Source organism: Scomber scombrus, chromosome 23 (genome assembly GCF_963691925.1).
Source record: "Scomber scombrus chromosome 23, fScoSco1.1, whole genome shotgun sequence".
Classification (NCBI taxonomy): Eukaryota; Metazoa; Chordata; class Actinopteri; order Scombriformes; family Scombridae; genus Scomber; species Scomber scombrus.
Window position 1 is genome coordinate 17,177,576 of NC_084992.1, and position 16,161 is coordinate 17,193,736.

Consider the following 16,161-nt stretch of genomic DNA (forward strand, 5'->3'; position numbering starts at 1 on the left):
TTGTGTCCCTTTCCAAGGCTGATGATGTAATAATTGCTGAGTGGTTAAGTGCTCTAGGATGAAGTCATCGTGTGTGAATTTAATATCAGCTAAGTGGTTTGGTAAGGGAAGGCATCTGGCTCAGCACGCTTACCTCACTCCTTACTTCTTTCTTTATCTTACTTCCTGTATTTCATAAAAATACAGATCAAACTGAGAAACGCATATTTATAACCTCTCTCTCTCTCTACCCTCCCTTGTCTCCTCCCTATTCCAGTGTCTAGTCTTACACTGAGTTACATCATGTGTTTGGACATTGAGCCTCCGGGAAAGCAGGATGTTCTGTCACTCTGTTGTTTCTTAGTGGATCTGACCTGTGAGGTCGTTCTGAATCTAGCTTCTATTTAAAGTTTGGCTGTCATTCTTTGAAGCAATAAAATAGACCAGTGCAACGTGCAGCATCCCTTCCATCCCATACTCCTCGCCTCCTCTGCCTAACCAATTACAGTTGAGCCATTTCGCTGATGCTCTTATGTGACGACTCATTGTCCTGAACAAGGTCAGTGTCCTGTAAAAGAACATTTTGGTTATTGTGGCAATGATCACAAGGCTTTATAATTAACAGACTAGAAAGGTACTGAAACATTTCTCATACCTGGAAGTAGATACAATCTGGCTGGATTAAAACATGAGTAGAATAAATAACCACTGTTACAATTAAGTGATAATAGCATTAAATGGCGTTAAAACTTCACTAATCTTCTTTTTTTGTGAATAACTGTGTAATGTGAAAGGTATCACTCATAGTGATGAACCCATAGAGAACTGAAACCACACTCAGTTCTTCAGAGTTTTATAGCATCTTTCATCTTATTATCATCACAGTTTGCAACCACCTGGTTTTCATTCAGTCTTACAGCTCTCATTAATGTTGTCTCCAGGAGCAACAGGCAGCTGTTTTTGGCAGAAAAAGGAAAAAAAGGTTAGGCTATATCCAGTGTTAACTATCCACTCCTTACAAACAGCAGAAACATTTAGTTAGCTAGATAAACATTGTCGAGCATTTGGATGCTAAAGACCCAGATATTTCCCTCAGGAGTTGGTGACCAAAAGCCTTATAGACACAAATCTCTCATACTGAATGTTAATGTTGCTCTATGTCTGCTGGACCATTAAGTTTAAATAAGAAACTCTTTGCTGGCATGTTTGCTATATCAACTTTATATCTTAACAACATGTCAGTGTTGTATTTACCACTTATTGCACTACTTCTAAGTGGGCAAAAAATAATTGAATGCAGGTCTAATTTTTTCCCCAGAATAAATTTTTGATGACATTTTTGTAGCGTTAAAACCAGGCTGAATGATTTCTCTAATGAAAGCCTCCCACACCCCATCATCACACCCCCCCTCTCTCTTGTGCAGACGTATTGATTGACTTTACTATCTTGTCAACAAGTCCTCCCCACCATTCCCCCAAACAACCCTCTAATTCTACTTTTATGCCTTTCTGTCTCCCTTTTTACTATGCCTATAATTATTGGTGTGTGCTCTTTTTTGATGAGAAAACCTAGCAACACAATACAATAAAAGATGAAATGTTGTTATGAAAAGAAGACAAACATGTCTGAATCAATAATTATAAAAAAAAGAAAAGAAAAAAGGAAAATAATAATAGCGAGGCAGAGACATTTTTCCGAAAAAGGTGGTTTTGTTTTGATAGCAAATGTAGTTTCATTATGCGTAAACAAGCTTTTTGAGCATTCGGGGAAGCATATATTGATTTATTTTGAACTTTTCATATCACATTCATTTAAGAGCCATTTTAAGGTCAACAGCCTTCTCAGCCTTTTCTGAACTTTTCAGCTTCTTTAACGGCATTTCATTAATATTATACCTCCCTATTAAGATAAACCATATATGTTAACATGCTTTGTGTGTGTGTGTGTGTGTGTGTGTGTGTGTGTGTGTGTGTGTGTGTGTGTGTGTGTGTGTGTGTGTGTGTGTGTGTGTGTGTGTGTGTGTGTGTGTGTGTGTGTGTGTGTGTGTGTGTGCTTGGTTGTGTGTGTGTGTATTGACAGTCAGCCCAGTAGAGCAGTTAGCAGTTAGTCCCGCAGGATCTCATCAAAGAGGCTCCTTCTGTGATTCAGAACCAGACCCCTTGCTCTCTAGTTTTGGTCCTCCCACGTGCACCTCATGTACATCAATACGTAGTCTGTCTTCATCCTAACATCTGTCCCAGTGAGGTCAAGTCAGTTTGTGTCTCACAGGGTACAGAGAGCCAATCTCTATGAGCATGAGTGTGTGTCATGTGTCTAGCTTACAGAGAAGGCAGTGAGTGTGTTTCTGTTTGTGCATATGATTGTGTACAAGAAGGAGATTTGTCCTAATTAGAAGACTTCTGAGAGAGTGCAAAAGCCAAATTAGAAATCGGCTCTTATTAATGCGTTTCATCACCATGGTTGATGATTCCTCTCATTCAACATCATCTTTCCCTTTTTACTCTGCAACAACAGAGTACTGATGAAAAGAGAAACAGCCATCATTATTAATTACCACAACAACAACAACAAAAAAACTGCATAAGCCTACATTTCTGGTGAATTGGAGTATGCAAAGACAGTGATACTGCAGAAGTGGAGGAGGAAGTAGATAGATGGCTGGAAGGGAGGAGGAGGAGGTGAGACAAGAGTCAGACAGCCTGACAGGGATGGAGGGAGGTGTGGAGAGGGATGACACAGCGCCTTGTTCAGATATGAAGGAGAGGCGAGCGAGGAAGGCGAGGGGATTGAAATGAAATTGATGAGCTTGGTAAAAGTTAGTTGAGGACACCGGTGAAATGAGTCTGTGAATAGCTGATGTGTTTGCGTGTGGGTGTGGGTTTGCAGACAGCCATCTAGGTGGATATCTGAGGGTCGTTTGCGGCTAATGAAAAGACAACAAAAGCCTGGAAAGAAGAGGCTGGAACTCAGAATGACTGGGAAGTGAACCCGATGACCCGATTCAGCAGAATACACAAGAGGACTATTCAAAGACTTGTGAGAGGTTGCTTAAAGGTGAAGCACAGACGGAGTGTTATTAAACCCAACTCTTTTGACAAGCTGATGGAAGATGAATCTAACATAACTGACAACTACATCAGTACACCATAGCCTATTAAGCAAGTAATCCCCTCTTTAGTAACTACAAATTACACTTTTGACTACATTTTCCAACATGTTTGCTAGTATATGCTTGTACTGTTGCATGGTTTTAAAAGTCTATAAACACATTAGAGCTACCTGCAAAGATTAAACATTCACTTCAACATGAGCATTAACAATCAAACTAATTAGAACATTAGTTTCCCATAATTAGCATGTCTTTAGCTGCACCGTAAAGTAATCAATCCTCTATGATTAAGACATTGTATTCATCATATCATACTTTTATTATATAGTGATAATCTGTCACAGTGTGGATGCACTTTATGGGCTGTACACTGCATCATACATTCTTCATGTCAAGTGGTATTTTGTAAAGAGATATTTCTTTGTCAACCAAGCATCATAGTTATGCATGTACAGTATTTGTCAGTGAAGTAATGCTTCCCTTTGAGTTTGTTCTGTTGTGATGTCAGCAGAGGAGAAAAGGGTCATATTTATATAACCTGTTATCCGTGTAGTATCTTTACCTAAGGCACACTGTGCCAGTGTGCAGAGAGGCAGAGAGGACAAACAACAGAGAACGAGTGGGAGAGAGTGAGAGAAGGAAAGCAGGGGAAGGGGAGAGAGAGCAGATGCGTGGTGACAAAACTTCAAAGGAGAGAATGAATTAATAATGGGGACAACATTCTTACATAACGCTCCGTGTTGGAAAGTGTTTGCTGCAGATTCTGATTCAATAATGTTAAACGTATGTAATTTCTGTTGCTAGGGGCCTCACAATCAGTCATCTTCTGCAAGTTAGGATTTCTTCAGTTATTTCGTTCATGTCATGAATTTTTTACAAGAGCCACATTATCCGCAGAGGTCTCCTCCCTTCCAAAACAAATGCACACAGGGATTAAAACTCATAATAACACTGAATAAAGCAGTTTCACATTAAATATCAGTGTTTCTCTGAGACTGTTGGAAATTATATGCTTAACAACAAACAAAGTCTAAAAAGTTTATTGTAAAAATGTGACTTAAAACTGAATAAAAGTCAATTTTTGGGGTAATGTAAATACACAACTGAACAAAATATATAAGATAGATCTGTTTTTTAAAAATGTTTAATGCTGTAAGTTACAAACTATAGCTTTAATAGGAACAGTAGTAGTATATTGTATTTTATTGTTATGACTGTAAATTATAAGCAGTGTTTTTGACCTGTAGGTTTGATCCTGTTCTTTTTTTTTTTACATTGAGTAATTATAAATATGCATGACATCATACTGTGTTGACTGACAGGTAATTCCTTCTGTTAACAAATTAGTTCTGATAACTTTTGGAGAGCCTCTCCACAGGGTAGTGAGGGTAGTCTGTGTCTGACAATTCTGTAATTGCACAAATGAGTGCAACACTATCAATGCCCCCCAAGTGATATTGCGTTATTCTTTTTTTTTACATACACAATGCTGATGTCCCCATATGATCTTTCTGCCGGCGGTCCTCACACCAGATGGTCCTTGGATGCTTTTCTTTAAACATCAGACTCTGGAGGCATCTTTCCTTTGTTGATAACCTCTATAATATTTTTATACACTTCCAGTTAATCTCTCCTTATTGAAATCACCACAGGCCCAAAGTAGAGTTGTGGTACTAGTATATAAAAGCTCCTTTTTGATCACATATGTATTGCACTGTGCTCAGCTATCCCCATTGTACAATTCAACCCACTCTGAGTCACCACCATGCTTTTGTCCTCCGGAGACTTTCTAATCTTTCATGTGCTCCTCTTTAAATCGTGCGTATTTCTGTCTGTGTGGAGATATCTGTCCCCAATGCCTTTTAGGATGAAGGGGATGAGTCATCATGGAAATGACCTTCACTCCGGCAGACAATTAAACAAGTTTCACTGAGACCTTTACGTTTGGTGCACACACTGCATGAATGAATACCACTACACAGTCTAAACACACACATTATCACCCACAATTTTAGTGCATGTTAAAAGCATCCCAGATGATCGACTCACTAAAGTGACAATAACATTAACCATCTGTCTCATTTCTGACGTGTACACCACAGCACACATAAACGCACACACAAACACACACTAATGACCTCATTTTAATGGGGACTGAGGGGTGCCAATTAGTAAGGTTGTGAGAGCACAGAGAAATAGATTAGTTAGGGGGTTGAAATCATTAGAGGGAAAGACGCTGGCATTGGTTAATGAGAGAAAATAATAGCTTTTGGGGAGTTACAGAAGAGCATGTGGTAAACAGAATGTCAGCGTTCATTAAAAGGTTAGATTTAGACTCTTACTTTGACAAAACATTTTGTTTTAAGTAGCAAAAAGTTATCTAAGCCAAGCTGGTCTTGGCAGATGGCCATCTGTCATCAAATGCATGCTCATGGAGGAATGCTGGGTGCTCTGACGTAACTGAATAAAACTGACTTGACAATATCTTATTAAGTAGTGCAATGATCGTTGACTAGAAATGTATGATTTTAATATGCCATTAATCTGAGATATGCAGCCCTGCACAGTGGCTCAAAGTCTGTAGGCTTTCATTCTATTCAGCAAGCAGTTTCACTGATTACAGGCAAGCTACACCTAAATCAGCTGCTTTTGTGTTTGGTTGGAAAGATAATCTGCAGATTGTGAACCTTCCACACCCCATTGATGGCTTTATTATATGCAGTGTTACATGCAGCAATCATCTGTCCATTCATAATCCAAATTAGTTCCTGATTGGAACAGGTAACACTGAAAAATCCATCAGAAAATACACAAAGCTTATAAAGGGATACAAAAATTGAACCGGGTCATTCTGAGTTTGTTAGCATTGAAAAACTATAGCTCCCATGAAAATGTACAGTATGTGCATTCTTGTGTCATCTTAAGATGGGTTTGTCCATGTCCATAACATTCACAAAGTATAGAATTATTGAATAAACAACAGTATTAGGTTGTTTAAAAAAAAAAAGAAGAAAAAAAAGCATCCTTATATAGACATGAAGTGAACCAAGTAGTACTGTTGAGGAAGGCTGTGTTCTAGTGCTTGAATTTGAGTTATTTACATTATTATAAATGTTATTATTATTATATAAGTGTGAATTTGAATGTGATAGAACACAACTTGGTTGATGGGTTTACCCTTCAGCTCTTTCTAGCAAGCTTCAGTAGAAGGTTTATAAAAGACATTAAAAGAGTCTCAAAACCTGATCATCTTTGGATTAGCAAACATTTTACAGACACAAGTCATGTTTTCCTGTTATAGCAGTTCTTCACAATACTTGAAGGTGGAAATGAATGTCTCTATCTAGCTTGAATTTCAAACAGAATATATTACTTTAGTACTGTTATAAATCTGAACAATATACATTGTCTCTCAGACTAAAAGAAATACTGTTTCGGATGTGATAATGAATTGCATCATCTACTCAATTCTACCAATCAAGTCACAACGTGAGGCTTTAAAACCATTGACGGATCGAGTAAAGGATCCATATGGGTTGCCATAGCAACGGCATGAAGGCCACAGGTGCCCATCATTGAGAGACGTAGCAAAAAGACAGACAATAAGATCCTGTTGGGTTTACAAGACAGATCAAAGCTACAAGCACCTGGGGGCTTACGTGTGTGTGTGTGTATGAATGTGTGTGTGATTTAGGTGCACACACACACACAAAAGGTTAAAAACAGGCTCCCTGATCTTTTGGCTCGACATCACCTTTGCTGTCATGGCAACAGAGGGCTTTAGTGGTTCCAAGGTGGGAGGGGTGTGAGCGATACAGTGAGAGGATAACACATGGAGGTTTATAAGTTGGAAGAGAAAGAGGAAGCATGTCGGGCAGGGGGCAGGAGATTGATAGAGTGGGGAAACGGAGGTGGGAATGGAAGACTGAGGAGGCAAATAACTTGGTCAGCCATTGCGGTCTTGCTCTGTCGACCTAGCGGGGAGCCAGAAGAATTGGGAAGGAGGCTCAGTGAGATAATGGGCATGAAAAGAAAGGCTTGGCATGAATGCTCTGATAACTTTTTTCTTTCAGTGACAATCCCCAGTGCTGAAGGCTTATCTTTTGTTTTCACAGAACAATATAAAGCATTGGGTTGTAGTTGTAGAAGTAATTTATAAAAATACATAGCCTTTATAAATACAACAGAAAGGGAACAAAAAAGAGAATACATGTGAGGTGTAGAGTAAAGCTGAGGCAAACATAAAGGAAAAATTCACACAGAGGAAAGGAAGAGTGGAGGAGATTAAAAGCACAATAGACGGTCTCTTGGGTTTACTTTATTTCTGTTGCCTGCAGGGACCACAGCTCATGAGACAGACAGAGGGAATGCACAAGGAGGCAAAATGTCAGGATTGCCTCTCAATCTGGTCACAACACAAAAGATCTGTGCACCACAGATGGCAAAATGGCCTTTGGAATGTAAACACATTTGATAGATTGACTATTAAAGATGGTGCATGAAGGAGTTTCTATGTGGAACGGTTTAACATATGGGTTTATGCAGCTATGCAGTCCTTGTTGGACTAAATGCTGTGACCGCACTTTTGAGGATTGTGTAGCATGACAATGATCTCATTTAGAGAACATACATTTTGACCCAAACAATTAGTATTATTGAAATGTATGTGAGTCAAGCCTAGTGACCCTTTTTTCCTCATCTAGGGCATTCATTGGAAGTTGTGTGTCACATTTCCCAAACAGCACAGGCTTTAGACAAACATGATACAATTCTCAAGCTCCAATAATCAGGATTTAAAAAGATGGACAGGTGAATATAAATTAATAAACATTGCTCTACAGCATCTGTGCATCTGTGCAATGTTGCTACGTCTTGATCATCTGTGTGACGACTGCTGAAACTAAGCTATTTTTATGCTCGGGACCTCTGTCCAGTGAGGAGAAGCTGGAAATCACTATGCAAAGGGTGGGAGTCGTCATTTAAATTCAAGCTAGTTATCCAATGTAACTGTCTGCTATACAGGAACACTGGGCTACGCTGTGACTCACTGATCAGCTTAGTAGACCATTTAACAATATGATTCAGAGAGTTTCTGTTCTGTAAAGATAGTTTCCAAACCATGACTTTATAGGAAAAAAGATAAATCAATTTTGTAAAAGCGTGATAGAATAAGGTCATAAGGTCAAAATTGTCAGTTGGAAAGCGACCGGTCTGAGAAATATGTGTGCATTGAAACTGCTGAGGGAAAGCCAATATGTTTGCTCTGCAATGAGTGCAGCTCTGTTGCAAAGGAATATAACCTGCGGATGCATTTCAAAACAAAACAACCCAGCTTTGATGCTGTGTATCCGTCGAGTTCAGATGTTCACTAGCAAAAAATCCAAACTCTAACAGCGAACACGTTGTGTCAAGTGTACATGCATAATGAGAATAATAGCTCAGGGAAATGTCCCCGGGCCCTTAGCTTTCTGACAATGTGGCCCCCCTGAACAATATAGTTGAATAACCTCGCTGTAGAGCTCAGAGGAACTACAGAGTCAGGGGATCATTTTTCTGTTTTTACTACAAGCAAAACCTTCCACGTGGTGGTTCATTTACTGTAGCCGCATACTCCTCTACTGCTGGCAAACACGGACTTGCAAACAAGCTCTACACACATTCACATGTAGCTTGCCTGCTAATTAGAGAGAGTTGCTACCTCTCTGTCATGCATTGCTGAGAAAAAAAAGTCCTGCTCTCAAATAACGTGTGAGAAAATACATTTTAGCTCATGCCATTAAGATGGAGCATCTATGTAAATATGCACATACAGAGACCAGCCATTCAAATATTTAAAAAAAACTTCATTTCCTGTAATACTAAGTTATAACTTTAGATTTCCTACCATTTATGTAATCGATTTAAGATTTCCTGCTTGAGATTACATTACTGCATGTGTCAATCTAACAAGTTCTGCCTGTCCTGCAGCTTTTATTCACACTTTATGTTATCACCTTAACTCAAGAAGGGACAGAGGCATCAACACTTTTGTCTTTCACAATATTTCAATACCATCCTTAACGTCCTTCCACAGCAATTATTTTTGTACTACGCTATATGTGGTTGTTCAAGGTTTTCCCACAGGCCCCAGAATCAAAGATAGCCTCAGGCAAAGTTTCTGCTTTCATTTCATCAGTTAGCCTGAAAGTGATGTAACTTTCTTCATGCCTAGATTTCACAGAACAATCCATGGATCTTAGTCTGGCTTTACTGTGACAATTCTTTTCCTCAGAACACACTGAAAAATGTAACCGGCAGTATTTAGCTTGTTACTTTTAACATTGTGTCACGCTACAACCAACATCACTCTAGGTTGTGGTTGGGCAATCCTTAATTAGAATGGGTCGTTATCAAAAATTACATCATACAATGGACACACTGGAAAATCAATATGCTATTAGAACAGTGGTCACCAACCCTGCTCCTGGAGAGCTACTGCCCTGCATGTTTTAGGTCTCTCCCCCACTCTAACACACCTGATACCAATTATTAGCTCGTTATCAAGCAGCTGGAGCTTGTCAAGGGCTTGATAACGAGTTAATAATTAGAATCAGGTGTGTTAGAGTCGGGAGCTGTACGTGTACTAGAATATATATCCATGTTTGTGTTGTTGTGTCTCAGCGCTAGCAGAATAATTAGCTTACTTTAAATGTTTGTCAAAGAAAAATGGAACGGAAGATGTGTTTCTTGGATGTAATCTTTCTTCATCATCTTTATTGCCTTGTGTTTCCACAGCTGCTCTCACAGACAGAAGGGAGGTGTGGCTAATGGTCTAAGAAGAGGAAGGCAGAGGAAGATCAAAAGAGCAACCGAATCTGATGATGGAGAACTGTGTGAACGTGTGAGATTGGTGTGAGTTGCATGTGTTGTTAACTGACTTTTTAAAGCCCAAGGCGACAGATGAAGCCGGAGAAAAACTTCCTTTTGATCTCGCCCACCCACCCCCATCTCCCCCTGCTTTCTCTCTATCTGCATCTCTACCTAGGTCTCCTTCTCTGTGTGTCTTCACTTTTATTTATCGTTGTCATTCAGCCAATCTCTCTCGGAGCAATTCTCCGAACATCCTCCCCTCCTCCTCCTCCTCCTTCTCCTCCTCCTCCTCCTCCTCCTCCTCACAGCATCATCTTTCAGATGCGGCTCTTGTTACTGACCATCCACCCTGCTCTCTCTGCCGTTCTAACCACATTCCCAGTGGTCAGTAGTGACCTGCCACATAGAGCTATCAGTCACACACACTTACACACACATGCACACACACACACACACCCACCCACCCACATACACACACACACCCTTGATCTTTGACCCAGGTCTCTCTCCCACCAACATCAGTTTCCTGCCATGTCGTGAAACCCACAGGGATCATATATCCTCCAGCAATTGCCACTCACTTCTCATCCTTCTCTCCACTGTCAGTCTCTTCATCACGTTTTTCCATCTGAATCGCTGCTTGGTACACACACACTCACACAAATGCAGACAAATATGCACTTATAAGAAACAATCTAATGCAACATGATTTAATTTCACTTAAGGCCAATAAATGAATAAATAAATAGGGAGGGAACACTGACATTAGATTCTACAACATGACTCACTTACTGACGCTGTGCACTGCATGACAATTGACAAACATGAACACATCCCCACACACACACACACACACACACACACACAAACACACACACACAAACACACACAATATCTGTTGTCGGAAATGACCTTAAGAAGGATACAGAATACGTAACGACTTACGGCAATCATGTTCGTACGCACGCACACACACACACACACACACACACACACACACACACACACACACACACACACACACACACACACAGAGAGAGCTATCCTTGTTAGGACATTGCATTGAGTTCCATTCACTGCAGACAGCCTAATTCAAACTTCAAAGATGATGTTTGGCACCAGGCTTTGGTCTAAAGGTAGACTACTGGTCCCAACAAGGTCAGTGTTTATACTGTAAATGGTCCTAATTAGGTAACAAAAACACACATAGACACACAAATTGCTCGGCACACATTGCATTCCGACCACGTTTAAGGTTCAGTTCAATGTAATCACCTGCTTAACCTTTTGCTGACTCCCTATCACTCTCAATGTGTGCGTGTGTGTGTGTCCTCAGTTGTGTATGTGTGTGTATTTTCAATCAACGTCTCCCCTTGTGAAAAAGGAAAAACTCCTCAATCGAATGTTAATGCAATTAATTTCATCATTTATTGTTTTAGTCTGTTTTTCTATTTTTTTGACATTTTGTTTTGCTGTGTAAAAAGGAGATGGTGAAGATATACTGTAGTCAAACACATAACACTGTAAATATGCAGTAATGCCGTGTCAACTTATAAGTTTATATTGTAACGTCCCCATGTGGGTGTGTTTTCTTTTGGTTTGTTATGCTTTTGTGATCAATTATTTATTGTATGGATAAATAGATACAAAACAGATCTGGAGAGACATAATAGGTGTAAACTAGTATAGCAATGGTATACAGAAAGATCCCCCCAGGCTCACCCAATGCAGAAACAGACAAACAAAACAACAACAGAAAACTAAAAAAATACAAAAAAAATAAAAAAGACAGAAGTATTTAAAATATACATTTCTCACACACAGCAAGTGGTTTGTAGAGCAGATATGTTTGCTGTTGTAAACAAAAAATATCATTTAATTTCAGTTGGACTTTGAGATAAAAGTGATAATTTGTTTGACCAATCAGAGTTGAAGAATAGAATAAATCATTAAAGACTTAACACTGTGTTTTATATGCAGGGTGTTGTACATGTAAGAACCATCAAGCTGTCTGCAGGGAGGTTGGATGTTACGATGAACAGATCAGATCACTGCACGCCTCATTTATAGAGGGCTCTTTGGAGTTCATAGTTGCAGCTGAAGCATACTATTGCAATCGCTGTTAAAGAGGCCGTTAGCTTGCAGAGTGCTCTTTGCAGGGGCTGCCACAGCTTCATTTGCATACATTTAAAGTGAACTAGATCCTGCGTTGTTAAACTCTCAGCTCAGACGGCTGAGGCACAAAAAAGGTACAGATCACCCTCGCAGCATAGTCTTTGTGAGTCCAGACAGCTCAGCCAGTGTAGATTATTCTGTCTAAAATTTCCCAAAACTTGAGGGAACAGATTAATTTTAATTTACTTCTTTTTAGGTCACAGTAACTCTCACTCTGACACCACTAATCCAGCCTCTACCACTTCTTGCTCTGCAGATTTAGCAGAGGAAACCTGGATTTGATGAAGTAAGACTGGGCCAAGAACTCCAGAGACAGGCAGTTGTTGTAGGCTTAGTGGACGGTCAGTGCCGGTTTGTCTGGAGCACAAATGCTATTGTCAGTACAGACATGAGCAGACTGACTGGGAAGCTACAGAGACAGACTGACTGACAGGCTGTGCATGTACAGTAAGAAGATGCTAGTGCTGCATCCCAGAGTTGTGAAAAAAGTAAGACTGCATTTCCAGATTTGAAGTAGGATACCTGGCAAAAAATATCACCATGGTGTCATACAGTGCAAATATAAAACATAGTTTAATATAATCCTTACACTGGTTATGATGCTCTTATCACATATAGCCTGGTTAACAGCTATAGGAAGGGAAATGATGAAATTCTGCATAGACATACACAGTCTTGCAGCAGATGAATCGTACTGACTTTTCCTTATACAATTTCCTTATAAAATTTACTTTTTTGGCTTTTATAGGAATCTATTAACAACTATTGGAAAGATTGCCACAATATTTGGTGTGGACATTCATGTTTCCCAGAAGATCAATCCTAATGATGTTGATTAACCCTTCACTTTTCCTTTAGCAGCACCATGAGGTTGACATCTTTGGTTTAAAGTGAAATGTCTCAACAACTTTTGGATGGATGCCATAATGTCACACACATTCATGGATGAACTGTAATAACTTTGGTCAAAATTTCAAGTTTACAGAACTCCAATATTTCTTGGTGGCAGCTGCGCCCACTGTCTGAAAGCACCTTCAGTCTTCTTATATGAAAAACAGTTGAACTAACATCTGTATGAGTAATGTGAAAGGGGTCACTCATAAATGACGAGCCCACAGAGAATTATTACTCAACTCTGCACTTCCCCTCAGCTCTACTGAGCGTCTTTCATCTCATTCATCCTTCAGCTTTACTGTTGTAATTCAGTCTCACTGCTCATATCTGTATTGCTTCCAAATGCAACAATCCACCGTAAATCCACTGTACACTGCCTGCCCAGCACCAAACGAAAAAACAGCAACTAACTGGTGAACCTAGCGGAAGATTTAGCAGTTAAAAAGCCAGATATTTCCCTCAGGAGTTGGTAGAGACCTCAAAGCAAAGTGAATATTTGACTTGCATCATAATGTCGTCAAAGACATGACTCTAATTAAATGCAAATGTTGTTCCATGTCTACTGGAAGTGCACATAGGCAATCATTTGCTAACACCCCCATATCAACTTCAATATTGTGTTTACAGCTTGTTGGTTTCCCCCAAGTGACCAAAAAAATTTACTAATGCAGGTTTAAGTGCAAAAAAATTAGCACTGTTTACTACTCACTTGCAAAAATGACCTCTGTGGTAAGCTGCACATAAATGTCTATTGTACTTTAACCTAAATTTAACTAAAATTGTATTATAAGTTGCGAAGAGAAGACTGATTATGAAAAATCTCATCGGTATCACTGTTTTTCTTTTTTTCCCCCTTGGACCTTTTAAAAGTAAGGAGGTCAAATTCTGACTGGGATCCAGTATCGGCTTTAATGAATAGGGGATGGATAGAGCTGAGGCATTAAGAGGCAGAGCCAAGTCTAACGATTTTCTCTGTCGATGGCATCGCCAACCTACACATTTACTGACACAGGAAGACGTGCACTAACACAGACAGACAGCAGACAAACACTCACAAACATGCGCACGCTCGAATGCAGAGTCGATTTGTAGGGCTTAGCCTCCGTAATGATCTCTTGTCTTCATCTGCTGTTGCCGGTTAATTGCTCATCCGCCGGAGGGAAGAAGGAAGGGTTATCGACCAGCTTGACACGACTATGTCACTCATCCTAATCACATGACTATCTGAAGAAGGAAAAGGTCGAGTCACTGCAAGATTAAAACATTGTGGAGAAACTGTCATTGATATCTAAAGCTGTGTTATGATCTGGTGACTCCTTAATAAATCAGCTCATATTTTCAGACTGGCACACAAGGAAAAGGGATTCTGAGAGCATCTTGCTTCTGTAATTCGAGATATTTGCCTCTGAAGATTATGTGAATATCAAGTGGAGTTATTTAAAAGTGTACTGTACTTAAATAGGACATAAATCAGATTAGTGTTTGGGTTTATGCTGTAACTTCACTATAAAAAAAGAAAAAGCAGTTGGATTCTAATTTAAATATAAACATTTAAAAAAGTATGTAATCCTGTGATATTTATTGTTACTGTCTAATATGAGGATTTAAGTGACTTGCCTCTTTTAAAATATATTAATTTTAAGATTTGTGTTGGTACATGTGGTACAGCTTAAGCTGACTGTAAATGTATTTGTGGTCTCCAGAGCTTTAGTTGTTGGCTATATTGGCAAATTTGCACTTTTATTGTATAAGTCTTGCATGAGAGCACAAGCTAAATTGCTACTCTGAGTGCAGATCTTTGGTTTGTAAATTGAGTGTGGCAGTTGTTTGTCATCCTAACTCTGGCAGTAACTTCAGTAATAAAACTGTTTTCCAATTTCTCCTTTTACAATCTCTTCTTACTTCCCAAATATGTTTTGGAATAAAGCAAAGAATTGCTTTTTGGGGGCAAGAACATTGTTCTCATTTCACCTCCTATAGGATTTGAATTACTTGAATGAAATGAATGAACAAGTTGAGCATACAGAAGAGAAATATGAAAATCCAGACCAGGAGATGTTCTCTCCTTTCCATTTAACTTTATATTTGAATGGCAGCTCAGAGGAAGGGAGATGAAATGCTGATCTAACATGCAGCCTTATGGGGAAAAGCATCCCAAACTCCCTGTCATGCTTTCACCGAAAAACTGCTGTTTTCACAGCCTGAGATCAAACAGCTGACACAAACTCAATAAAAGCTATTTTAAGATCAAGTACTTCATATCAAGGCTTCGAGCTTTGATAGGCCACAGAAAATGGTCAGATATTTTTGATACTGCATAAACTGTTTTGACTGAGCAAAGTTTAAATTCCTAACAGGGCAGATAGCACATGTTTTATTAAGATATTTGAAGGATAAACACTTGGATCAAACTTGCAGCCTGTCCAGTAAAACTACATCTTAATAGAGACAGAAATGGCCTTGGCTGACTTGCAATATAGGGATGAAATTCATAGTATTGTACTGGATATGCACCTGGCACTGCTATCAAATAACAGTCTTACCAAAAATACAACTTTGAGGGAAACTAAATAAGGCAAAAAGAAACTTAAAATAAAAATATCTGTATTTTTAAAGAAGCATAGCAAATGACACTGAAGCTGTAAAGGTAATAAATCGTGTCAAGTTTATTAATAACATGTCCACTAAACAAAGAAAAGGTCTTAAAGTGTGAGACCTCCCTGGTGAGCACAGTGTGCTGCACAAACACATTAAACTATGTGGTCAATTCTACAGAGCATCAGACATTGATGGGTTGCACAGGGGAGGTCAGAGTACCTGTCATTGGTGTCTTGTTCAAGGACATGGTAAAAGAGATGTAAACTGAACCCACTTTAGAATTCCCAGTGAGCAAGAGCATTTCTTTAAAGGTGCAGTGTGTAGAATTTAGTGGTATCTAGTGTAACAGACATGGCAAAAAACAGAGTATGATATTCATAAATATGTTTTCATTAGTGTCAACTTTTGTTTGTATATGGCTCTCTGATGGAAAAAATGGCTTTTCTAACCTATAAGGCCAATCCACATGAATATAAACAAAATGGCTTAAGTGGCTACGAGATGATAAAGAAAACATTTTTTTTTTGTTTCTTTACACAGGAAGAAACAAACACAA